The 26,402-nt window shown below is 35.0% G+C and overlaps 1 long non-coding RNA gene across 1 annotated transcript in view; it reads right to left on the reverse strand.

Annotated features, from left to right (window-relative positions):
• Window positions 1-26,402, reverse strand: part of LOC149556159 (uncharacterized) — a 34,910-nt gene that overhangs the window by 7,010 nt on the left and 1,498 nt on the right. The gene's annotated exons all lie outside the window — the stretch shown is intronic.

Raw genomic sequence — 26,402 nt, forward strand, 5'->3', positions numbered from 1 at the left:
CTCATCACAACCACCAGTCTACGAGAGTCCGTGATAGATTGATTCGGCACGCAAATCTTGGAACAATTTCCCAAACATCATTCTTCATAATGGATTGGTATTCTTCTGTCATGGCATCCTTTCAAGCTATATGTTTAATAGCATCTGAAACATTGGTTGTTTCTGATTTAGATAAATCATTCATGTTTGCAACGTAACTAGAAAATCTTTTAGGTCTTCTGCGTTCTCTAAATGTTCCAAATGGTGCAGCAAAGTCTTGTGCTTCCTCTACTGTCTTAATGGCCCAAAGTGGTCTTTTCTTAGAATTTTTGGTTTCTTCAAGGTTGAGGTTTTGAATTTCATTTTCAATTTTTTCAATGTTCTCCCTCTGAGACTCAAATTCAATATTTCCTTCAGAACTAGGTAAAAGTGAGAGTTCTTCAGAACTTAGAGCTCTTTTGAATGCTAAATCTTCTTCAAAAATTAAATCCCTACTAAGTTCAATATTTTTCTAACCAGGTATGAAAATCCTATATGCTTTAGATGTTTCACTATACCCAACAAAAATACTTTTTCTCCCAAAGGGTTCTAACTTAGTTCTCTTTTCTTTTGGAACATATATATATATATATATATATATATATATATATATATACTGGACACCCAAAAATCCTAAGATGACTTATATTAGGTTTAACCTTAGTAAAGACTTCTTCAGGAGTTTTATCTCTAAGGTAAGAGTGAGGACTTCTATTTTGAATATAGACAGCAATACAAGAGGCTTCTGCCCAAAGATAATATTCTAGATTTTGATCAAATATCATAGCTCTTGCAACTTCTATAATTGTCCTATTCTTCCTTTATGCTACCCCGTTTTGTTGTGGGTTATAAGAAACAATATACTCCCTCTTAATTCTTGTTTCTTTACAAAACTCTTTAAACAAATCAGAGGTGTATTCCCCTCCATTATCATACCTAAGAGTTTTGATTTTATGTCCTAATAAGTTTTCAGTTAAGGTTTTAAATTTTTTTAATCTCTTAAGGATTTCTTCTGATTTTTTACATTTTAAGAATTAAATCTAAGTTTTCCTAAAGAAGTCATCTATAAAAAGTATATAGTAATAGAATCCTCCAAGAGAAGGAACAGACATAGGTGCACATAAAATCTGAGTGGATTAATTCCAAAACATTTTTACTGTTTCTAGTGCTATTCATGAAATGGACTTTTGGTGTTCTTACCCAAAGCGCATTCTTTACATATGCTTGAATGATCTTTATTTAACTTAGGTAAACCAGTTACAATCTTCTCCATTATAAGGTTTTGAAATTTAAGTGTCCTAATCTTCTGTGTCATATTTCGTTTATATCAATCGCTTCATGAATTAAGGCTTGATGTAAAGTGCCTTGACAATTTTTGAAGTTTTATCCCTGCTTTTCTGCCTTAGGAATTTTGTCAAACACTTCCCTTGCAGCCTTAGTTTGCTGATGTTTGTTGTTTTGCTATGATTTTTGAATGCCAATGCTATTGATGAATACAAATGATTGCAAAATAACTAATTGGAAATCAAAGTGATATGCAACTTCTTTTTATTATTTTCCAAATGCAAGTACATGAAATTCTGATGTAAAATGCACACCTACAGCCAAGAGGTATTTCCACAAACACTTGGTATGCATCCTATGACTATGCAATGAGACGTTTTTACAAACATTTGGCATACAAACTGAACAGCTGAATTAAGTTGATTTCCCTTCAATACTTCAATGTTCACAATGACTGAATACTTTGGTAACAAAAAGACATATATTACTTGTCAAATGTATCCATCTACAATTGCCAAATGTAAATACCAAAAGAACCTGAAATAAGTAGTTGGGATGACATGCTTTTTGGCTTTGCTTTTTTCGGATTTGTTATTTCGGACTGCTTTTTCGGACTGCTTTTTTCGGCTCTACTTTTTCGGACTGCTTTTTTTGGCTCTACTTTTTCGCTTTGCTTTTTCGGATTTGCTTTTTCGCTTTGCTTTTTCGGATCCGCTGCAAAAACTGAAACCTTTCTCCTTGCCAACTGATGTCAAAAATTAGATGCACGGGCTGAACAAAAATCACTGAATATTATCTCCCAATTAATCACAAATGAATTAGCTGAATACCAATTCCTCCACTCCCAACTAGGGTTGATATCTCACAACCGAAATTGGTACCTTAGAGTTTTCAAACCCTCAAGCAAGTATGCAAGCACTAAGGCTCTCAACACAATAGATGAATATGCAACTCAAGATATGTAAAATGACCCCCCAAAGGCTCCTTATAAAGATTTCACAAGCAACTCCAAGAAGCTTCTAGAAGAATCCAGCACTTCATTCTTTTAAGTGACTTTTTGATATTTTATTATGTTAGTCACTTTAATATTAAATCAATTAAATATAAAGTTACTTTTTAATATTTCATTATTTAGTAACCTTATAAGTAATTAATTTAATATATCTTTTCCCCCTTATTTCTTCCTTTTTAGCCTCTGGGGAAAATAAAGGCTAAAATAAAATAAGTAGCTGGTGCCTGTCAAAAAGGGGACATTACACTTGAATGGGTTGATGAGGTTCTAAATTTAATTCATACAAGTACCCTTTTCTTTGACCAGTCAATTTTGCTTTCTTAAATGAGATCTTAGCCCAGGTTATTACTTTACCGTCCATGAATGCAACATATGTCCATCATCTTCAAGTGTTGTAACGAAGCTTAGATTCCTTTTTATTCCTAGTACATAGAGTACTCCTTTGAGAAGAAGAGAATTACCTGACTTTAGTTTCAAGGTGCAATTTCCAATTCCTTCGACGAAATGTGTTGAATTATCATCAATGGTGACTTGGCCATTAACCTTTTCTGATATAGTCTAGTGCTTCTTTGTATCATGTAATACGTCGAGATGATCCACTATCATTCTAGTGCTTCTTTGTATCATGTAATATGTCGAGATGATCCACTATCAATCACCCATGCCTTACTTAAGACTTCATTTGATAGTGCCAAATACAATACACGATTCTCAAGATCATAGTTATCTTCTTCCCTAGTAATGTTTGTACAGTTCACTTGTTGTTTAGAATTCTCAGGGCAATTAGATCTGTAGTGTCCAAACTTTTTGCATCTGAAGCATTTTATTTTGGATAGATGTTTCTTAGGTTTATCATTCTTTTGATTACCCTTTTTCTTCTTGAAGTGCTTCTCCTTGCCTTTATAGGAATTTGTATTAAGAACATGAAGTTCTTCATCTTCAGTTTTCAATTTTCTCCCTTTCTTAAGTTTTTTGGATTCTTCCTGAAGACAATCTCCCTTAAGTCTATTGAAGTCAAGAAGATTATCTCTAGCAATTACTCCTTGTGTGAATGTTTCCCATAAATCTGGTAATCCATCTATAGCCATCAGTGTTAGTTATGTGTCATTAATGATGGTTCCTATACTTGCAAGTTCATCTCTTAGACTGGCAATCCTGAGGAAGTAAGAACTCATCGATTCTCCCTTCTTTATTTGTATATGATTTAGTTGCCTTTTTAGTGCGAGAACTCTAGTTGCATTGTTAACCTCATATGCATTTAGTAATGCATTCATCATATTAAATGTTCTTTGATGTTTCATTAGCATGAGTACTATATCATTTTTCACTCCATCTAATATGATTTGTATGGCTTTCCTATTTCCTTTACTCCAGATAGTTTTATGAGGTTCAACAGGAGATTGTCTGGATGCTGAATCAACAAATTGTTTTACATCATTTTCTTTAAGAATCATCATGATTCTGAATTTTCAAGCATTAAAGTGTTCTTTCCCATCAAACCTATCCTCGGGTCTGGTTGTGTATGCCATTGAAGATAGGAGAATGATGCTAGATATATATCAAGTCTGATTATTTAATTTGCAGAGCCTAGGTTCAACTACCAGAGCTCTGATACCATGTAAAGTTTTTGCAAATTCTGAATTATCAGATCTGAGATAATACCTTTTAAAGTTGTTCTGATCTTTCTTGTTTGTTCTCTTGAAATGAGATGACAATATTTATTTGACCTTCTGAAATATTATTATCACAACAAGTATCGATTTGTGGCAAAGTTGTTTATAGGAGCAGACTTCGTGTTCAATTGTGTGTCCTTTAACTACAACTACACCCACCTCATATACCATAACCAAAGGGCATGTCCCTTAAGGGACATGACCCTATCTAGGTTGGCCCATAATACCTTCTCAAAATCAGCGCCTAGAAGGAGATGTTTAATGTTTAATGCTTAACAAATAGTCATTACCAAGGATCGCCAATTCATGCTTAACCAAGGGTAATGTATTAATAACCTTTAGAATGGTATTTTATGAGAGAAGAGGAATGTGCGATCTGCATAGTCAAACCAATCTGAGTATCGAAGTTAGAGTTTTAACAATAAGTATTCTTATTGTTCACATTTATCTACTCCGTGTTGTCTCTCTCTTATTTGTAATTATATACATACTATAAGAGTTATTTGCCTTGATTTTTTCCTTTATGGTTGAGGATATTCTTACAGGAAAAGAAGGTTGGTACTTTGCATAATGCTACCTAATATTGTGTAGACTCAATATAATGATAGTATCTCCAAAGATCCTGATGATCAAGATCGATAAAATGAGGCTCTTAAAGCAAAAATCTTTGATGATTGAGATTATGAGATTCTTCTACATTAAGAGGGAGTATGACACTTATTCTAAAGCAACAAAGGAGCTTAGAAGATTGATACTCAAAGGGAGTCTAAAAATACATGTATGTGACTACATGATTTTGATGGGCCTACCCCTATATACATCATTAGGAAATAACGACTTAACATTGAAGGTTGAAAGATTAATATTAGATTCAGAGAGAATCCGAGAGGCATCCTTGGCTGAAGAGTCTCAAAGGGAGTAACTACAGGACTTGACTTCCCCAGATCATTGTTCAGAGGGAGAAATTTTTACATGCAATCTTTTGTGGATGATATTTTCTCTATGAGAAGTTATAGGTGAAATTCTTTGTAATGTGCTCTCCTCTATGAGAGAGAAGTCTGAGGTGAAAACCCTTGTTTCACCCTCTAGTAGCAGCTATGGTGGGTCCACCCTCTGACTTGGTTCATGGTGGATATCATGTGAGTTACTACATGATATTGTTGTGATTATGTCATGAAAGGTGATGATCTTTCATTGATGTATATATTTAAAGGGAGCTATTGAAAGGTGACAATCTTATCAATAGTTGGACCTGTTATCATAACAAGACTACATTAAGTTAGTGTCCCGGAGTGCTAGAAGTTATGATAACGAACAGAAAGTAACTATTGTAAGGTGACGATCTTATCAATAGTTTGACCTATCTCCTAGATATGCTACATTAACTTGTAACACCAAAATGTGTTGGATGTCTAGGAGCAAGTGTTATCATGGTTCTTTGGGCCGGATTTTGCCAGACACCTTGATAACCAACTCATCATGGTTCTTCGGGCCGGATTTTGCTGAACACCATGAAAATCAATTTGTTATGGTTCTTCGGGCCGAATCTTGCCGAGCACCATAACTTAAATCTATCATAGACCACACTTAAGGTGGTATTCAAATCTTGTATTATAATTGCTAAAATTCTCTTTTTGCTAAAGAGGGAATGTTGAGAAATTTAGCCTTATAGTAAACTGGATATCATACTGAGATTATATCTCTTCATATACTTGAGGGCATAATGTGTTCTACAAATCCTCCGTAGCTAAGAGGGAGTGTTAAAGTTGTAGCTTCAATCGGATTGATTTGATCTGATATATATTATTGTTATTGGCAAATCGTCATTTCCTATATATACTTATCCATGTTATATATATACATTGTTATACATATTATATATATGGTTATTTATATTACTAATATAAATAATATGTTAACTAGTGATGATTAACCGTAGAGACATGTCTCTTCCTCTCATATTTAATAAGTCTCCAAATTGCATGTGGAAAACAATCAATACATGGCTATTGTTAGTAAATTTGCAGCGATTGTAGAAAACAACACATTTTATTTCTAAATATACAGAACTTTGATTCAACATCAAAGAAAGCCATGTAATATCCCTGGCACCCTGGGGTGTAGACTAATGGACTACTTGGAGTTTGCTGAAAAATCCTTATATCCAGCTGATAGCTATAATTTTTAGCTATTGTAACCCTTTAATTAAATACATGAGAGAAGGATAATCTTGCCTATTTATAACAAAACACACTCCAAACATTTGAGCACAGCTTATGGCATAAAGCTTGTTGGAAGGTTATCATTGATAGCGGAGAATGTTGTGATTACGTCAAATTGGTTGTCATTGATGTCAACACACCTCTGTTGGCTTATTCTGAAATGGCTTTTAGTGATAAAGTTGAAACTCGATACTGTTTTGGGCCCACATGCCTCCGCATTAAAAGTTCTCAAGATGGAAAAAGTTTACAGTGTTTTGGTATATTTGATGCTCTATATTCAAGATTTCACAAGTTTTGGTGCTTTGATCAGAAAACTATTTTTGTCTGGTAACAAGGTTTACCAATTGCTCTGTTCCACCAAAACAGAGCACGTGTTCATCATGTCCGCATTGCTTTGCATGAACAGTTTTTGTTCTATATTTGTGGTAAAAGGTTAAGGATTGGATGAAACGTGTAATCTCAAATTGGTACCAGTACTTGAGTTTTGGCTGGCCTATGGAAGCGTGTGGTATACTCTAGATGTAATGTGCTATGAATTACCTTAGCCGACTACTTGATGAAGTGCATTCAGCCAACTTGGATTTCATATAAACAAGATTGATATGCCTCATTTAAGGCAAGAAAAGTGTAACAAGAGAACTTGTGAAGGCATACGATGGAAAAGATGCAAATTACTGAAAATAGGTGAAGTGTGTAAGATCTATATTCTGAGCTTTAAAAGAATTGATTTGTGCATCTGTCAGATGCAATCATAACAGTTCATTTTATTTACCAATTCTTTTCTGGGCAGTGAGCTTCTATTTATTGGGCAGTGAGCCCTCCAGCAGTGAACCGTGCAGTGAACACTTGTAATATTTTATAACTCATTATATGATATTGATAGTTAACCCTCTCCGTGGTTTTTCCCATTTGGGTTTCCAAGATAAAAATCTAGTGTTCTTGTGCTTTAAATATTTGTGTTTCAGTTAATTTGTTTTCAATTTCACAAATGATAAGAATAATTTGAGGATCATTAACCAAATTGGATCTACAGGTTCTAGGGAATACTGATTCAACCCCTCGCCCACCCCCCGATAGTATTCTGCCTGTTCAACAAAGCTATGGTATATGATGCACCTGTAACTATAAAAGGGAGAATAACAGAGCTCATCTGAACATGAATCCATCATGCAGATCCACTGTTACATGGCACATCTCCTTTCAACTGTAGAAGCCAGCAAGATTCTTGCACATGACGCTAACAAGAAAATTAAGATTGCGATAGTATTACAATAAAAAAGAGTACTCACAAACCATAGCATTTGCCATGTCATTTCAAGTTTTTTTTAAAGTTCAGAGGGATTGTTAAGATCCCCTGCATAACATGTGTGTGTGTGTGTGGGGGGGTCTATTTTAACATTTTAAAAGATAAATAAACAAAGAAAAGAATCCTGAGCTAAATTTTATTTAACTCTACTCTTGCTTTGAATAGATTTCTAATAGAAGTTAATTTGTAAACCACAATGCAACTTTTCTTTTAATATTTACTCTGTTGAATTAGGTTAAAAAGTTGTGAACCACAGGGATGTGTCCCCCCAAATCACAGCTGTTTTTGGGATAGGGATATCCCCCTGCTAAATTTCCATTGGGACCGTGATCAGGATGTTTGGACATCCCAGAGATGCTAAGTGCCCCCTGACTATCACCTAGAAGTTTCTTGTTATGGGGCAGCAAAAACAAAGAGAAAATTAAAAAAATCTTTTTCTCATTGATCTCAAACTAAGTTACCACATTTGCTCAGCGGCAGTGGAATTCAAAAGTCAATTCGCTGCAAATTCAACATCAGACTGAAGAATTCACAGTAAATTCTCCGTGCGGGACCCTGCATGAATTTGGAGAGAATTTCATCAAGTTTGGAAGCAGCCGTGCAAGCCCAGGAAGAATTTCGGTAGAATTTGGAATGAATTTGGCTCCAAATGTCATTTCGTCAACTTCTCAACTTTTTTTTGCTATTTTAAGTCTATTTGACCTTCCAAACCTAAAAGCAACTTGTCTATAAAGTTTTTTTTCCCATTTTATGTCATTTGTGGAAGGCAATAGTAGTTCATGCATTTTGGGCATTTTTATGAGGTTTCATTTGGCTGTTTCTGGGTGTAGCTTTCTTACTGTGGCGAAAGAAATTATCTATTCCAGGTGTGGCTGTCAAATAATTCAGTTTTCAAAACTCATTGCAAGTTGATTTTTCTCCCAACTTCTCAGCTTGGGCAAGTAAATGCGAGTTTATTGTGATCCTTGCTGAAGCATACCACCCCCACTTTTCTGGGTGTTTGAGTCTGCAAAGCTCAGTAAATTCAAGCTGTCCCCATGGTGATGCCTTTATCTGGGAAATAATAGAGATAAATAGAAGAGATAGGGTTTGTTTATGTTCATTGTTGTTTGTTTTTTAAAGTTTTTTTTGCATATTATTACGAAATGAAATGAGTTATCTAAGTCTAGTTTTCTTTTCATTTTTCAATTTGGTTTTTTGCTTTGTGTGTTGTTTATAGATTCATAGAATAACAAGTATTTCTAGCACCAAAAACTCCCGCTTCAAAACAAACTGTTGATGTTTTGGTAGCTTTAGTAGGATAAACCTGTGAGATCAAAGAGAAATCAATATGATTACAATGATATATATATATATATATAGAACATTAAGTTTGCCATTATATTTATCATATTGATGAATAGACATGTCCCACGAAGGGGCATTTCTCTTCTCCTGGTTTATTCCTCATACAAATATAAGGATGCTGAAATTTGGAGAACACATACCAAATAAATGGTAGTGCTTAGTACATTTGCAGTGATCCTGATAATTCAACATGGTTTCAGAGCCAACAACAAATGTAATTTGGATATTAATTAACAATGAATGTGAAAGAGGTGGTGATTATACAAAGAAATATACAATGGAACCCAAATGCGTGCACCCGAGTCAAAAACCCAACGCACCGAGTGCGCATACATCCCCGATGCGAGTATGTCGCGCACCCAAGTACCCCCATCACACAAAAAGTGTGGCCGCACCGGTTGGAGCACCCAAGTGGGGCACGGGGACGCAGGTGCGACCGAGGTGCGGGTGCGCACTTGGGTGCGGCCAACATGATGGCTAAAAAGTCAAAAAAACACATTTTTTGCAATTGTTTTTTATTGGTTCTTTTAGCAACGGAATCCTAATTTGGTGTGCATCCCATGAGGTCTATTTCATTTTTGATATTCATATTTGAACAATGAATTTGAATCTTTCATCTTTGTCATTTGATAAATTGATAGTCAATGGTTGACTTACATGATACCATGTGTGGTTTACATTTTTCATTTATCATTATCATTATTACCATTATGTTTAAAAGTTTTAGAATTTTACTAAGTTCAATGGTCATTGGTAATTGTTATGAAGTTTCAAGTTTGAACTTATGGTTCGTGAATCGCATTTCAATTTTCTATGTTCAACTATATTTGGTATGTTATATTGAAGTATCATTTCATAATTAGCCAAAATAAATAACAAGCCAAGTGACAAGGTGGGTGTTACATAGCCCACAGACTACAACAAAAGAAGTAAGGATTGAATAGGAAAGTGGAAATAAAACAAGAGTCCTACATATTCATTTATCAGCTGACGCTTGCAAGGGATTTCATTTTATATTTTGCGTGGAATGTACGTTGACCCACACTATTTAACTTTCCAGTGTACAAGGAAGGTGGAATATGGATAGTTGCCACCAAGAGGCAGAAAAAGAGAATACAGTACAACCATGGACCAAAAGAAGTTATGATGTGGAAGGGTCTGCAACAAACATTGTAAATGATTGAAAAATATTCATAGCAACATGTATTTGAAAGGATGAACACATGTTGTCCCCATTGTTAACTTTATAACTATGATAATCTACTGGTCTGAGAATGCAGACCATTCTCAGACTGCACCTAATCTCCGTCCTCTTTAATATATTTGAACGCATTAAATATATAACAAACACCTCTTGTAATAGGCAGCGATTTTTGAGATAGTTTAATATTAGTGTTAACTTAACACATTGTGTTAGTTATTGATTATTGTTAACCATCCTTGCTAAGTCGCCGATTTCTGGGAGAGGGGTTTGAGTCAACTTAGGAAGGGTCATGTCCCTTTATATGCCCTTTGGTCATGATATTAAAGGAGGGTGTTATTGTAGTTTGAGGACACACAAGAATTACAAGTCTGCCCCCTCAAGCAATAATACCAATAGGAATTTATTGCAAAGATAAATAACATTTCAATAAAGAATAAAAGTTGACAACTCCTCCACATATCAGAATATTAAGAAGATCATTTTCAGCAACAAAGGATAACATAGAAGTCTGAATTATTTAGTACAGAATTTGCAGAAACTTTACATGGTATTAGAGCTCTGGTAGTTGAACCTAGGCTCTGCAAAAATTCAGTAATCAGACTTTATATCTAGCATCTATCTCATATCTTCAATGGCATACACAATCAGACCCGAGGACAAGTTTGATGGGAAAGAACACTTTGAGGTCTGAAAATTCAAAATCATGATGATTCTTGAAGAAAATGATGTAAAACAATTTCTTGATAGAGCATTCAAACAACCTAGTATTGAACCTCATAAAACTATATGGAGTAAAGGAAATGGAAAGGCCATTCAGATCATATTAGATGGAGTAAAAATGATATTGTACCTATGCTAACAAAACATCAGACAGCATGTGATATGATGAAGGCATTACTAAATGCATGTGAAGTCAACAATGCAACTAGAGTTCTCAAACTAAAAAGGCAACTAAATCACATACAAATAAAGAAAAGAGAATCAATAAATTCTTATTTCCTAAGCGTTGCCGGCATTAGAGATGAAGTGTCAAGTATAGGAACCATTATTAGTGACACGGAACTAACACTGATGGCTATAGATGGATTAACAAATTCGTGGGAAACTTTTGCACAAGGAATAAGTGCCAGAGAGAAACTTCCTATCTTCAACAAACTTAGGGGGGATTGTCTTCAAGAAGAATACAAAAAATTAAAGAAATGAGGGAAACTGAAAACAGAAGATGAAGAACTTCATGTTCTTAATACAAACTCCTATAAGGGCAAGACGAAGCATTTCAAGAAGAAAAAGGGAAAACAAAAGAATGGCAAACCCAAGAAAGATCTATCCAAAATAAAGTGTTTCAGATGTGAAAAGTTTGGACACTACAGATCAAATTGTCCTGAGAATTCCAAACAACAAGCGAACTGTACAAATGTTTCTAGGGAAGAAGATAACTATGATCCCAAGAATCATGTATTGTATTCGTCACTATCAAATGAAATCTCAAGTAAAGCATGGGCAATTGATAGTGGATTTTCTAGACATATAACAGGATACAAAGAAGCACTAGAGTCTATACCGGAAAAGGTTAATGGCGAACTCACCATTGGTGATAATTCAGCACATTTCGTCGAAGGAATTGGAAATTGCACATTGAACCTAAAATCAGAAAATTCTCTTCTTCTCAAAGGTGTACTCCACGTACCAGTAATAAAAAGAAATCTAATCTCAATTACAGCACTTGAAGATGATGGGCATAAGGTTGCATTCGTGGACGATAAAGTAATAACCTAGGTAAAGAACTCCTCAATTAAGAAAGCGAAGTTGATTGATCAGAGAAAAGAATATTTATATGAATTAAATTCAAAATCTAGCCGTCCTATTCAAGCCTAATCATGAAGTTGCAGACATAAATGAAATATGTCACAGAAGATTAGGGCATCTAAATTTCAAAACCTTATCCACTATGGAGAAGATGATTACTAGTCTACATAAACTAAATAAAGACCACTCAAGCATATGCAAACGATGTGCATTGGGTAAGAACACCAAAAGTCCATTTCATGATAGCACTAGAAAAACAAATAATGTTTTGGAATTAATTCATTCAAATTTATGTGGACCTATGTCTGTTCCTTCTCTTGGAGGATTCTGGTACTATATTTTGTTCATAGATGACTTCTCTAGGAAAACATGGATTTACTTCTTAAAGTGCAAAGAATCAGAAGAAATCCTAAAAAGATTTAAAGAATTCAAAACATTAACTGAAAATTTATTAGGACATAAAATTAAAACTCTTAGAACTGATAATGGAGGAGAATACACCTCAAATTTGTTTAAAAGGTTTTGTAAAGAAATAGGAATTAAGAGGGAGTACATCATTCCTTATAATTCAGAACAAAATGGGGTAGCAGAAAGAAAGAATAGAACAATTATAGAAGCTGCTAAAGCTATGATATTTGATCAAAATCTAGAGTATTATCTTTGGGCATAAGCCTCTTGTACTGTTGTCTATATTCAAAATAGAAGCCCTCACTCTTACCTTAGAGATAAAACTCCTAAAGAAGTCTTTACTAAGGTTAAACCCAATATAAGTCATCTTAGGATTTTTGGGTGCCCTGTATATATCCATGTTCAAAAAGAAAAGAGAACTAAGTTAGAACCCTCCAGGAGGAAAGGAATTTTTGTAGAGTATAGTGAAACTTCCAAAGCATATAGGATTTTCATACCTAGACAGAAAAATATTGAACTTAGTAGGGATGTAATTTTTGAAAAAGATCTAGCATTCAAAAGAGCCCTAAGTTCTGAAGAACCTTCTCGTTTACCTAGTTCTGAAAGAAATACTGAGTCTGAGTCTGAGTCTCAGAGGGAGAACATAGAAGAAATTGAAGATGAAATTCAAAATTTAAATCTTGGAGAAACTCAAAATTCAAAGAAAAGACCACTTTGGGCCATTAAAACAGTCAAGGAAGCACAAGACTTTGCTGCACCTTCTGGAACAGTCAGAGAAAGCAAAAGACCTAAAAGATTTTCTAGTTATATAACAAACATGAATGATATGTCCAAAACAGAACCAACCAATCATTTAGATGCTATTAAACATACAACTTGGAAAGAAGCTATGATAGAGGAATACCAATCTATTATAAAGAATGATGTTTGGGAAATTGTTCCAAGACCTAAAGGAAAATTTGTTGTTTCTTCCAAGTGGATATTTAAAATAAAGCATGTCATTGACGGTAGCATTGAAAAATATAAAGCTAGATTTGTGGCTATAGGATTCTCTTAGAAAGAAGGGATTGATTATGAAGAAACATTTGCTCCTATTGCCAGATATACCTCTGTGAGAGCAATCCTAGCAATTGTAGCATCGAAGGGATGGAAAGTACATCAGATGGATATAAAAATAGCATTCCTAAATGGAAAGATTATAGAAGAAGTATATTTGGAGCAACCTGAAGGATTTGAAACTCATGATTCTGACATTTTTATTTGCAAGATCAAGAAAGCTCTCTTTGGGCTTAAGCAGGCTCCAAGGGCTTGGTATGAAAGAATTGATAAGTATCTCACCGACTTAGGATTTTCCAAGAATGAAGCCAATCCAAATTAATATTATAAAAAAGATAAAGATGATATGGTAATTCTAATATTGTATGTTCATGATTTACTAATAATAGGTGATGATCATCTCATAGATCAATGCAAGAAAGATCTAATTAGAGAATTCGAGATGAAAGACTTGGAACTTCTTCATTGCTTCCTAGGATTGGAAGCACGGCAAAATTCTGACAGTATCATACTTAATCAAGGGAAGTATACATTAGATATTTTGAAGAGATTTGGAATGTGGAATTGCAAGTCTATGTCTTCTCCAATGGAAACTAATCTACAGAAATTTAAAGTAGCAGTAGAATCACCTTCCATAGATTCTACTCTCTACAAACAGATAATTGGGTCCCTTATGTACTTAGTAAATACAAGACCTGATATTTGCTATGTTGTTAATGCCTTAAGCCAATTTATGTGTGAGCCAAAGGAGATTCACCTAGTTGCAATTAAACACATTATGAGAAACTTACAAGGCACTCTTAATTTTGGGCTCAAATATGAGAGTTGATTTAGATTTGCATGGATTCACCGACTCAGATTGGGGTGGAAGTGTTAAAGACAGAAAAAGTACTTCAAGATGTTGTTTCAGTTTAGGGTCAGCAATGATATCTTGGATATGCAGAAAGCAATCTTTAGTAGCTCAAAGCTCCACAGAAGCCGAATACATTGCAGCAGCAATGGCCTCTCGAGAAGCAATTTGGCTAAAGAAGTTACTTTTGCGATTATTCGGACAAGCTATGAATCCTACGATTATTCATTGTGATAATTAGAGTTCCATCAAACTTTTGGTGAATCCAGTTTTTCATGACAGGTCCAAGCATATTGAAATTCCTTACCATTATGTAAGAGATATGGTAGACAATAATACTATAAAATTAGAATACATTTGCACTACAAATCAGACAACAGACATACTCACCAAACCTCTATCTAAAGTGAAGATAGATCACTTCAGGAGAAGACTTGGTATGGTTGAATTGTAATCCATTTGTATTCTTTAAATTATTAATAAAATAATTTTATTTGTCAGGTTATTGACTGTTATGGGCTCCACCATTTGTATTCATTATTTAAGAGGTGACGATCTCTGAGATAATTAATACTTGTAAAAAGACATTATGAGAGATGGCGATCCATTAAATAATGTATTGAACAGTAGGGAACTACTGTTAGATCTAGGTGAGTTCAAGATCATTTGTGAAATAAGCATTTCTATGCCTATTTATCACAATTTGGATAAAGGAATATCACAATTTGAATAAAGGAAGAATTCATTCTTCAATCTTTATCCTGTTTTCTGGTAGATCTTAACTCAAGATCAAATTGTGATATAGGACTACCAGTTCCTATGAGTCACAACCTAGATAAATGAAGAATTTGATCATTCTTCGGATTTTATCCTGTGGGTATTGCATTATATGCAATACTAACATCACTAGTATAAGTGATGAGTCATATTACAAGATGGTTATATGACTTAGTATCTTGTGATGCTATTTTCTCAAGAAGATTCAGACAGATATAGAGTATCAATCTATGCTTAATCATCATTATTGATGATGCTAGATATGTTATCTCTTAGTATGATTATCAAGTTAAGAGGGAGTGTTAAGTATATAACTGCGATAATCTACTGGTCTGAGAGTGCAGACCGCACCTAATCTTCCTCCTCTTTAATATCATTTTAAGGTATTAAATATATAACAAACACCTCTTGTAATAGGCGACGATTTTTTAGATAGTTTAATATTAATGTTAACACATTGTGTTAGTTATTGATTATTGTTAACCATCCTTGCTAAGTCATCGATTTTTGGGAGAGGGGTTTGAGCCGACTTAGGAAGGGTCATGTCCCTTTGAGGGACATGCCCTTTGGTCATGATATTAAAGGAGGGTGTTATTGTAGTTTGAGGACACACAAGAATTACAAGTCTGCTCCCTCAAGCAATAATACCAATCTGAATTTATTGTAGAGATAAATAAGATTTCAGTAAAGAATAAAAGTTGACAACTCCTCCACATATCAGATTATTAAGAAGATCATTTTCAGCAACAAAGGATAACATAGAAGTCTGAATTATTTAGTACAGAATTTGCAGAATCTTTACACCCATAATGCATTTGAAATTTGCCATTAGCCATCGCAAGTGGCTAACACTTGAATAAATTGCACTCTCGAGTGGATTCCATTGATAGGAAGATAAACTAGTGCACTTGTTTCCTTTAAATAAAGGTATTTATGAATACCACCAGCGAAAGGGAGAAACGGATTAAACAAAGGAACTATTGGAGTGCTCAGTTCATTGGTGGCCACGTCAGAAGGGACCCCCCGTGAATTAGTGAACAAAGAGAAGATTTGAATTTCAAGGGTGCTCATGTGGAATGCACAGAGTGGAATGTAAAAGGTTTTTACAACAACATATCAACCAATGCGTATAAAGAGAAGACCCACAAATATATCGCTCAATCACCAAAAGTTGTTGAATGTTGTTGACTTCCTTATTGTTCCTTCGTATGAGTGTAAAGGGTAGAAATGTTAAATCATCAATAGTAAAACACTCCAAATTAAATATAGACATCGAAAGACCAAGAGTGGAAACCCTATAAAAGTGGAAAATGCTCCAACAGTGTATTAAATGGTCACGTAGAAGGTGGGCCCCTCAAGCAATGAAGGGAAATAAATTACTTACTATATGCAATGTGTAGATTTTAGCACGATGGCCCAAGGTAAAATCATGGTCCCACATATCGATATGACAAGGGTGTCACTGAGAGCTTGGACCAGTCATCAACCGTGTGAATGAGATTTCATCATTGAGGGAAGGTTAAATCATTTTCACTAAAGAAGAGGGAAGATTTTATAGTGGAAATCAAAGACTAAAATAGAAGAAAATATATCCAATTTAATTTTTTTTGGAAGAGAGGTAAAGTTCACATGTAAGGATATCAAGGGAAAAAGAGGAAGATTAAGATTCCTCAGGAGGCTGACATTTCAAGCAACTTTAAAAGAGAGGGAGCCGATTCAGTCAACCTTCAGTGGTCTTCGATAATATTGATAAAGACGGACTAAACCATGTTGAGATGGATTCTCCAGTGATCAATAAATTGTTAGTCAAGAGAACTGTGATTCATAGATATACCTCGTGATTATGTTATTATAATGGGCCTACACCCTGTGTACATCATGAGGAAGTGATGACTTCCAAATGATTATCACTTGTATTTGCAGAAGTTATTGAAAGGTGACGATCTTACTATAACTTAATTTTCTATTATGATGGATATCTTACGATGTGCATGTAGATCATGATAGATTATACTTTGTATGGTAGATATTTATATGATAAGCATTATGAGAATGCGAGGGCACATATCTTATAAACATTTTTCTTGAGTACATGGTGAATGTTATAGATATTCTGGAAGGCCATTACACATAGTACTTGGTGAATATCACACGTTTAATGTTTTGGATGGCCATTACTTACATATTATTTGCTTAATATTATGCGTCCTAATGTTCTAGGAGGCCATTACTCACAGTATTTGGCGAATATCTTGCATCCTGGAAGACCATTACTCAAAGAGTATTAAGTGAATATCACTAACATTCTGGGAGACCAATACTCATGATATCAAATGTGATATCAAAACTTTTTGAGTACTTGGTGGATATCAAATGTTGATATTCTAGGAGACCAAGACTCATGATATCAAATGTGATATCGAAATGGTGGATATCTTCTGATCAAAGATATCTTTAAAATTGCTCATACCTAATATTACCAATGGTGTAATACATGTCCTGTGTTTATCCTCCCTCGCTAAGAGGGAGTGTTCATGTTTTGGTAGCTTTAGTAGGATAAACCTGTGAGATCAAAAAGAAATTAATATGATTACAATGATTCATATATACAACTATAATTAACTTTGTCATTATATTAATCATATTGATGAAGGGATATGTCTCTTCTCTTGGTTTATTCCTCATACAAAAGGACGCTGCCATTTGGAAAACACATACCAAATAAATGGCAATGCTTAGTACATTTGCAGCAATCCTGATAATTCAACACAAACAAATGCTCTTCACTATAGAAATATATGCACATGGCTCAACCAATGCCAAGTGAGGAGGGTTTTTTGTGGATTTGCAGCCATTGCTAAGAGCAATTTAGTAGCTCCTATAGTAGAGTTAAAGCACATTTGTGCTTTATTTCTCAAAAAAACATTAAATTTAAAGGGAAGCCAAGAGTTAATGGAGTACTACCTAAAACCCTTCTTCCATACCACATTGTGAACAAATATATTCAAGAGCAAAAACAAGCAGATGAAGCAATTGGGAATGCACATTCTCATCCTTTGCAAAAATCTACCTTTAGTTTCCACTCTGAATGAACCACCCGCAATGCTATACATTCTTGTTGCTCCTCAAGAACTGATGACAAATAAGAAAGCCAAGGGGCCCTTGGAAATATCAATTCAGAATCAAGTTAGAGACATTGTTGAGGAAGACATAGCGAGATGCATCTATGCAAATAGATTGTCATTTAATGTTGTCTCCTCTCCATTGGCAACAAATGTTGAGATCTTAATGATGCTCCAAAGGTGTTCAAGGGCCTTGGTTATAAGGTGTGCACCACTTTATTGGACAAAGAAGTGATCTGTGTAGAGGCTCATATGCAGCCCATCAAGGATTCATGGATTGAAACTAGTGTTAATAGTATCCGATGGATGGAAAGACGTGAGAAATTGTCCTTTGGTCAGTGTTATTGCACTGTCTACAAGAGGTGCAATGTTTGTGAAAGTTGTGGATTAAGAAGAGGAGGTGAAAGTCAATCCTTTCATTGCAAACATTCTCATCCAAGCCATTGAGCAAGTTGGCCCTCAAAATGTTGTTAAAAGTAAAAAGTAGCTATACCGAGAATTGTAGGGTTGTCGGGTTATTGGTTGAACACTTCAAACACATTTGGACACCTTGTGTTGTCCACTCAACATAATGCTACACAAAATTGGCACTAAATTTGAGTGGATCAAAAAAAATGTATGAAGATGCACAAGAGATCAAAATGTTCGACACAAACCACCATATGACACAAGCCATATTTAGAAGATTCTCAAAAATGTACCTCTTGAAGGTAAGTTAAAATATTTAAAGTTTAGGGGATCACCTTGTGTTATAGTGGTGACTCGGTTGCACTGTTATCGGTGCAACCAAGGTTCTAATCCTCGCTTGGCTCAAAATAGTGTTAATGTTGGTTGGGCCCACCTTGGTTGTTGTGTGTGGTGGTGGATAAGTGCACATATATGGTGTACTCATGATGGAGATCATGGTGTAGAGGCCGCTGGGTGTGCTAGTTGTGCCCCTTGGGCTTGGCATCCCTGCTGCGCTTCGGTGCTCGCAGGTCTTGGTGGTTGTATTCGAGGATGAGGTCCCCCAAATTTGTGGCCTCATTGGTTTATAACTCCAATCAAAAGTGAAATCTTACCGATCAAAAAAAAAAAATTTAAATATGTTTTAGAAATACAGTCACTTTAGTTTAGTAAACTTTCTATGTTTTTAAATTTTAATTTTAATCTTGATTTTAATTAATTATTGTTTTGATTTTAAAATAGGTTGCTAAGACCTACTTTGCCTCCAACATTATTGTTTTGAGGCACCTTGTTAAGATTAGAGAGACATTGTCTAGAATGGTATTCAATGCTCATTGGAGCATATGTTGGCAATTTGAAAGTACTGGAGATGCTTCCATTAAGGCAATGATAGTAGATGAATCTTGGTGGGGTCGTGTTGAGTACCTCCTAAGGTTCACTAACACTATATTGAACATGATCCAATACACTAACATGGATAGGCCTTACCTGGGAGAGGTATATTATGGCATAGACTCCATGATTGAGGATATTAAAAGGATCGTAAATGTAAGAGAGCAAGATCTTGAAGAAAAGTTATTGAAGGAACTACAGATAATCATGGTAGAGAGTGGAACAAAATGACTAACCCTTTGCATCTCCTTGCCTTTGTATTGAGCCCCAGGTTCTATAATCAATTGGTCCTCAAGAAGAGTACCACTAGAGTTGCTCCATACAGAGATCCCGAAGTTGCTCATGGGTATAAGGCAGCCCATCAAAGACTTCCCAATCACATAAGACCTACAGTGAGGTCTGAATTCACGAGTTTCACAAGCACCCATGATTGTGGCCTCGAGGCTCGTGAAGACCAGAAAAATGTTGATGCTCATAAATGGTGGTACTTCCATGGACAAATGTACCAAAAGCTACAAACCATTGCCATCAAAATTTTATCACAATTTCTTAATTCTTAAGTCTCTAATTTCTAAATTCTTGTTGATGAATATAGAATTTATATTTTTCAAGTTTTATTCATGTTAGTGAAAAAGGATTTGAACTTGTAATAGCACTTTTGGAATTTTATGTGTTTTCCAAGTTACTATATGAATGAATATATATGTGGAATAATGAGGCATGTCTCTTGAAGAGACATGTCTCTTTAACATATTAACTTACATTAGTTATAGTTATAACACAAGTAATATACCCTCAATATATTATAATTGTTATAAAACTATATATACAATCTTAATATAAGTTAATTATTCCATATATAATATTTGTCATATATTATATATCTCATATATATAATATAATTTATCCGACAGAATTATAACATTAACACTCCCTCTTAATGAAGAAGGATAAAACACAGATATTACAACATAGGTAATATTTCAAAAATAATACATATAGGAAATCTTTGATCAGAAGATTTCTAGAATATGATATCATGTAAGTATTGGCCTATCAGAATATCAACATATGATATTCACCAATTACTATTTGATATCATATTTGGTAACATGAGCATTGGCCTATCAAAATATCAATCAAATGACATTCACCAAATACTCTGAGTAATGGCCTATCAAAACATCAACTAAATGATATCCACCAAGTACTCAATGTGGTAATCACCTATCAGAATATCAAGGCAAGATATACACCAAGTACCGAAAAATATATCTATACAAGCAACTTGTAGATAATCAAATTAATGATATCAACTGCCTAGTTGTTGATTTATAAGATGAAGCCTTTACATGAAACAATTTCGCAAAAATGAATCATGCTACAAGTTATTGTAAGGATGTCACTTTACAACAACTTCTAATACAAGTGATAATCATTTAGAAGTCGTCACTTCTTCATGATGTACATAGGGACAAGCTCATACATGTATGACATATAAAGTTCGCATGAAGTCTCGACGAATACTGTCATGTGGTGTTGTCACAACATTCACCATAAAACATATCAGAGAATAAGGTTTCTCCCTCTTAGTTTGATATCAACTTTTCTAACCTCTTAGCACAAGGTTCTCTCCGATGAAGTATCACACTTCCTCTAAATCTGTTATCATCCTTCTAACCTCTTGGTAGAAGTCATGTCATGCTTCCTTAGTTCAATGGTTATCCTAATAGCATAAGGCCTTCCAGCCTACATACATGAAACTTTATCCCATGAATCATAGTCCTTTAGCTGTTATAGTTTCTGACTAGTGTAGAATCCATCAATCAAGGTCTACTCCTTCTGAACTAAGATCATCAAAAGTTCGATTTAAACATTTATTATTTTCTGCTCCCTCTCCGAGGTTAGACTCCCTCTCATAATTTTAATCAAGGATATTTGCTTCAAGAAACTCACATTATCCAATCTAATCATCAAATGATTCGTGAATCCTAAATCAAAGCTTCTTTGAAGTTACTATCATAAGATTGAGTTTGCACAATATTTGGTAGCATGCCTAATGTACCAATCTTCTTTTCCTACAAGAACATCCTTAGAGACAAAGGAAAAGATCAAAGAAAATAGCTCTTTATAGTATTTATTATCCTCAATATGTGATTGATCATCGCCCATCCTATGACATTATTTGTATCCTATACACAATAGTGAATGTCAGCCAGCAATACATTTCTTATCACCAATCAATAATCGTTGTTATTTATTTCATGATTAGATGACAGTCAATGAAGGTAAGGAGGTTGATCTAGCGGATGTTCTAGTCTTCCATCATAAGCATAATCATTGATTATTTTAGTCTATGACACTACATTCCTTACAGACAGGAAGGGAACCTGCTCTGATACCATGTTAGTGAAAAAGGATTTGAACTTGTAATAGCACTTTTGGAATTTTATGTGTTTTCCAAGTTACTATATGAATGAATATATATGTGGAATAAAAAGGCATGTCTCTTTAACATATTAACTTACATTAGTTATAGTTATAACACAAGTAATATACCCTCAATATATTATAATTGTTATAAAACTATATATATATAGATATCACTCTTGATATAAGTTAATTATTCCATATATAATATTTGTCATATATTATATATCTCATATATATAATATAATTTATCCAACAGAATTATAACATTAACAATTCAAAACTCTAAACTCCTTAATTTCAAAATTCAAAATCTTGATAAGTAGCTAGTTCACCATCTAAGAGGAATTGGAGCACATACTCTTTCATCCACTCAATAAACACAATAGACTAAATTGTACGAAGACAGCTAACTTGGTATTTGGCATTCAAACTTGAGACTCGGCTCACAACACACAAAGAAAATACTTACAAAAGGGGGGAGGAAAAGAATTGGGATGTTGAACCAAAGCATGCGGAGTTGGAAGATTCAATTGTCCACTTTGATGCACTTGCACTTGATGAAGATGATGACAACGAGCTACCTAGAAATGTTAAGGCTCACCCAGAGGCTGAGGCTGAGGCTGACATTGCTAGTACCAATGCTAGTGGCACTTTTTGTGCTTCTAATCTGCAACAGCAGAATGATGATGATTTCTTTGATGGTTTTTGATAATATTTGCTCATTGATGGCTGATTAGTAATGTTGACATTATTGATTTTAAATTTTGAACCAAACATTGATATGGTAGTGTATACTACCATTTTGTTATATCATTTGGACTAAAATGTTAATATGTGGTGGTGAATTTTGCTTGTTGCTTTCATATTAGCAGAGTGGTGTATGAACTTATTTGTTGCATATATATTTTTAAATAAATAATCCTGTACAGACAAACCCAAAAATATTGGACAAAGTTTGAACCCACATCTCCAGCCCACATGTGTGCCTAGAATCCAAACAAGCAACTTCGATCTCAAAGCCTAAGGCTGAACCCTCCAAAATCCTCATATTCACTGAGAATCTTATTTCAACAGCAAGGTTGAAGAGAAGCAAGAGAGTGAGTGGAGTAAAAAAGTGTGATTTAAGTGTTGCGAGTGCAAGAGGAGTGAGAAGGAGTGAGAACAACAGGGAGAAGAGATATTCTATACCCGCTTGGAAGGACTTTTCAAGCACAAAACAGGATTCTAAGATTGATTTTCAATTATTTTTATCTTTTATGTGAGTTTCATTTTCAAATTTTAATTTTAATTATAATTTCTTAGGCATGGTTCCAAGTACATATTCATAGATTCATTGCGATGTTCATTGTTCATTGTTCATTGTTCATTATTCATATTGTCATCAAGAATCAACGCTGAGATTTATATGTTACTTTGAAGCTTATCATTCTATGCTGACTTTCAGAATTAGGAACAACACATTGTTTATTGCAGTGTCACAAAGAATTCTCATGGCATGTGCATGTGTGAGGATGATGTGAGGTTCACAGTTAAAGTATTGAATTTGATCATGCAACTAAGGTTGGGGCTGACAATGAGCCTATGTGAGGATGACATGATGTTCACAGTTGAAGTACTAAATCTGATCATGCAATTGAGCCTTGTGGGTGACCACAAGGCTGAACCTGAAACCTAAACCATTAGTTCCATGGCAAGTGCACCTACAAGTAATAAGTATAGATTGCCCTCCACATTACTGGCAAAGTAAGCTTAGGATCCTTTTAAATCTGATCGTCGGGAGGGGGGTGGCCATAAGGCTGCATCTGAAACCCAAACAACTAGTTATATGGCAAGTGCACCTACAAATAATAAATAATAAGTATAGATTTCCCTCCACCTTACTGGCAAAGTATGCTTGGGATCCTTTTGATTGTAACTCTCTTCTAAAACAATTTGCAAAAACATTATTAAGCAAAACTGGCAAATTTGGGGGACACAAGGTTGTGGAACTGCAACTTTTGTGCACTTGAATTTTATGGCAGCATTACTAGGGTTGACACCAACCTTCATCATATTCGAGGAAAAGGTGTGGTAGCATGTGACTTACTGAGGAAACTTGAAAACCTGAAATATAGATATGAGATCTACAAGTTATGGGTGTCCCTGATGACAATGCCACTACACCTATGTCTTCATCTTTGCGTCAAAGGCTGCAAGCTCATCAAAGCCAACATCATGGTTCTAGTCATACTTTGCATGAGAGGCTTGAGGGAAACACAAATTGACATGTGATGCTCATAACCCCATAGCTGATTTATTCAATCTGCAGCTAAAGGATGACATAAATGATGTCATTGGCGAATTCTTCTTTGCCAATGGCATTCCATTTCATGTTTGCTCAATCTACTTATAATAAGGAGATGATGTTGATTGTGGCACGGGGAGGACCACCATATGTGCCACCAAGGCAGACAAAATTGAGAACCATGATCATGGATAAGAGCCATTCCACAATAAATGTGTTGGAAATGATGAAGGAATGTTGGAGAAAAGTGGATGCAATATGGTCATGGATGGGTGGATGAACATTAAACATTGTTCACTCACTAGTATCATGGTTAAATTTAAAGGAAGCCCATGTTTTCTTAAGTCAATTGATTCTTCAATGCATCCCAAAGATGCTAATTTTCAGTTTCAGATCCTCAAGTATGATATTGAAGAGTTTTGAGCCACAAAATGCAATCCAAGTAGTGATAGATGTTGCCCATGTGTGCAAAGCTACAGATATATTAAGTGATGCAGCTTAGAGGCATATTTAGTAGACTTCTTGTTGTGTGTATGCGATGAACAATGCACTCAAAGACATGGGAAAGATTGATTGGATCAAAACAAAGGCCAATGATGGTAGAGATGTGCAGATGTATATGCCATGAACAATCCACTCAAAGACATGGGAAAGATTGATTGGATCAAAGCAATGGTCAATGATGGTAGAGATGTGCAGATGTTTATTGGCAACCATCACACTTCACATGCACTCTTTAGGAGCTGCTTTGAGGGAAATTTCTTAAAAAATGTCAAGAATCATAGAACGATACGCACCATATTTCTTTCGCAACCTATTTCATTCTCATGGAGAGAATCCTTGAGTTGCAAGAAGAATTAAAGCTAATGGTTGTTACAGAAAAATTGAATCAGTTACTCAAGTCCAAGACAAAGCAAGGGAAGAGGGTAAAGGATGTTTTCTGGGGCTGATGCAAAATATAGTGTCCAACATTACTCCAGTTACAGTGACAGCCTGACAGGGGGCGGGAGACCCAGGGCCCTAGTTTGCGGACAGTAAGGAACAGCTATGATATACATACAGCACTTGCATAAGAATTGCAATTTTGAATTTTCAAATGGAACTTTGGCAAAATAGTAAAGTTGCAAATACTAGATAGTAATATTAACCCTGGGTCCCCATGTTGCTACTTAAATGAATTTTCTGCTAAAATTTGTTCCCATGCAAAATAAATATTGTGGGGGAAAAATTAGAATATTTTCATATTTTTGTGGCGCAACTATTTTTTAGCAAATGAAAATAAGCTGTTGGAAAAAGGGGGGGCTAGAAATAAACATCATCTGCTTATTGATAAAATCGACACATCTTCACCATTTTTTCCCCAACTCCTTTTTGTTTGTGTAAATTTTGTTTTCAGATTGATTTGCAAGGAATGTGACTAAAAAATTGATTTAGAAATAATATTTAAGACACTACTTAAACTTAAGCAGCAAACATTACCATCCATGCAGCCACTAGCTCCACAAATTGTACCACAAAAAGTTGAGCAGCTGCTGCTAGCAAAAATTAGCTAAGCAGCAGCATGGGGACCTACCCTAAGATACTTGAATACTACTAAAATTTGAAATGAACTTACAACATCAACAACTTAACATTGAATTTTGAAATATGAAAAGTCAAATTTGAGATTTGCATCATGTTCAACATTTCATAAAGATGATACAATGGGTACAATGATGTCAAAATAACAAAATTTAGTGAAGGGAGACCTCTGATCACCCCCAAACTCCTCATCACTAGAACTAGACTCCATATTGTCAAGCTCCAATAGACTTATACCAAACAGCCTTGCCTCTGTAACAGTAGCATCCTCATAGATCCCCATCAATCTATGGTTGCACCTCTAGCTCTACCCTCTACATCCCACCATGCTATTTGACTCTCTTTGTATACAAATGTCTTGCAGTCAATGAAACACAAAGCATGATGTACAGTTACAAGTTTCTTTGCTCTCTAAGAGGTACGTTCCTAGTTACCGGATTCGTGCATCCAGGCCCCAAACTGGATCTGGGTCCGTACAGGATCCGGATTTGCAAACCAATTCATGTCGGATTCATGGAGGGTCCGGATTTGACCTTGTGGATTCATCTAGATTCATGTTCTGCAAATCTGAACAAGTCCACAGGATCAAATCTGAACCCTGCACAAATCTGTCATGCAAATCCAGACAAATCTACAACATCAAATCCCAAGCCTCCATGAATCCATGCGGACACGGGAGAT

Source organism: Cupressus sempervirens, chromosome 5, assembly GCF_028749045.1.
Source record: "Cupressus sempervirens isolate cs-2001-9-10 chromosome 5, ASM2874904v1, whole genome shotgun sequence".
NCBI lineage: Eukaryota > Viridiplantae > Streptophyta > Pinopsida > Cupressales > Cupressaceae > Cupressus > Cupressus sempervirens.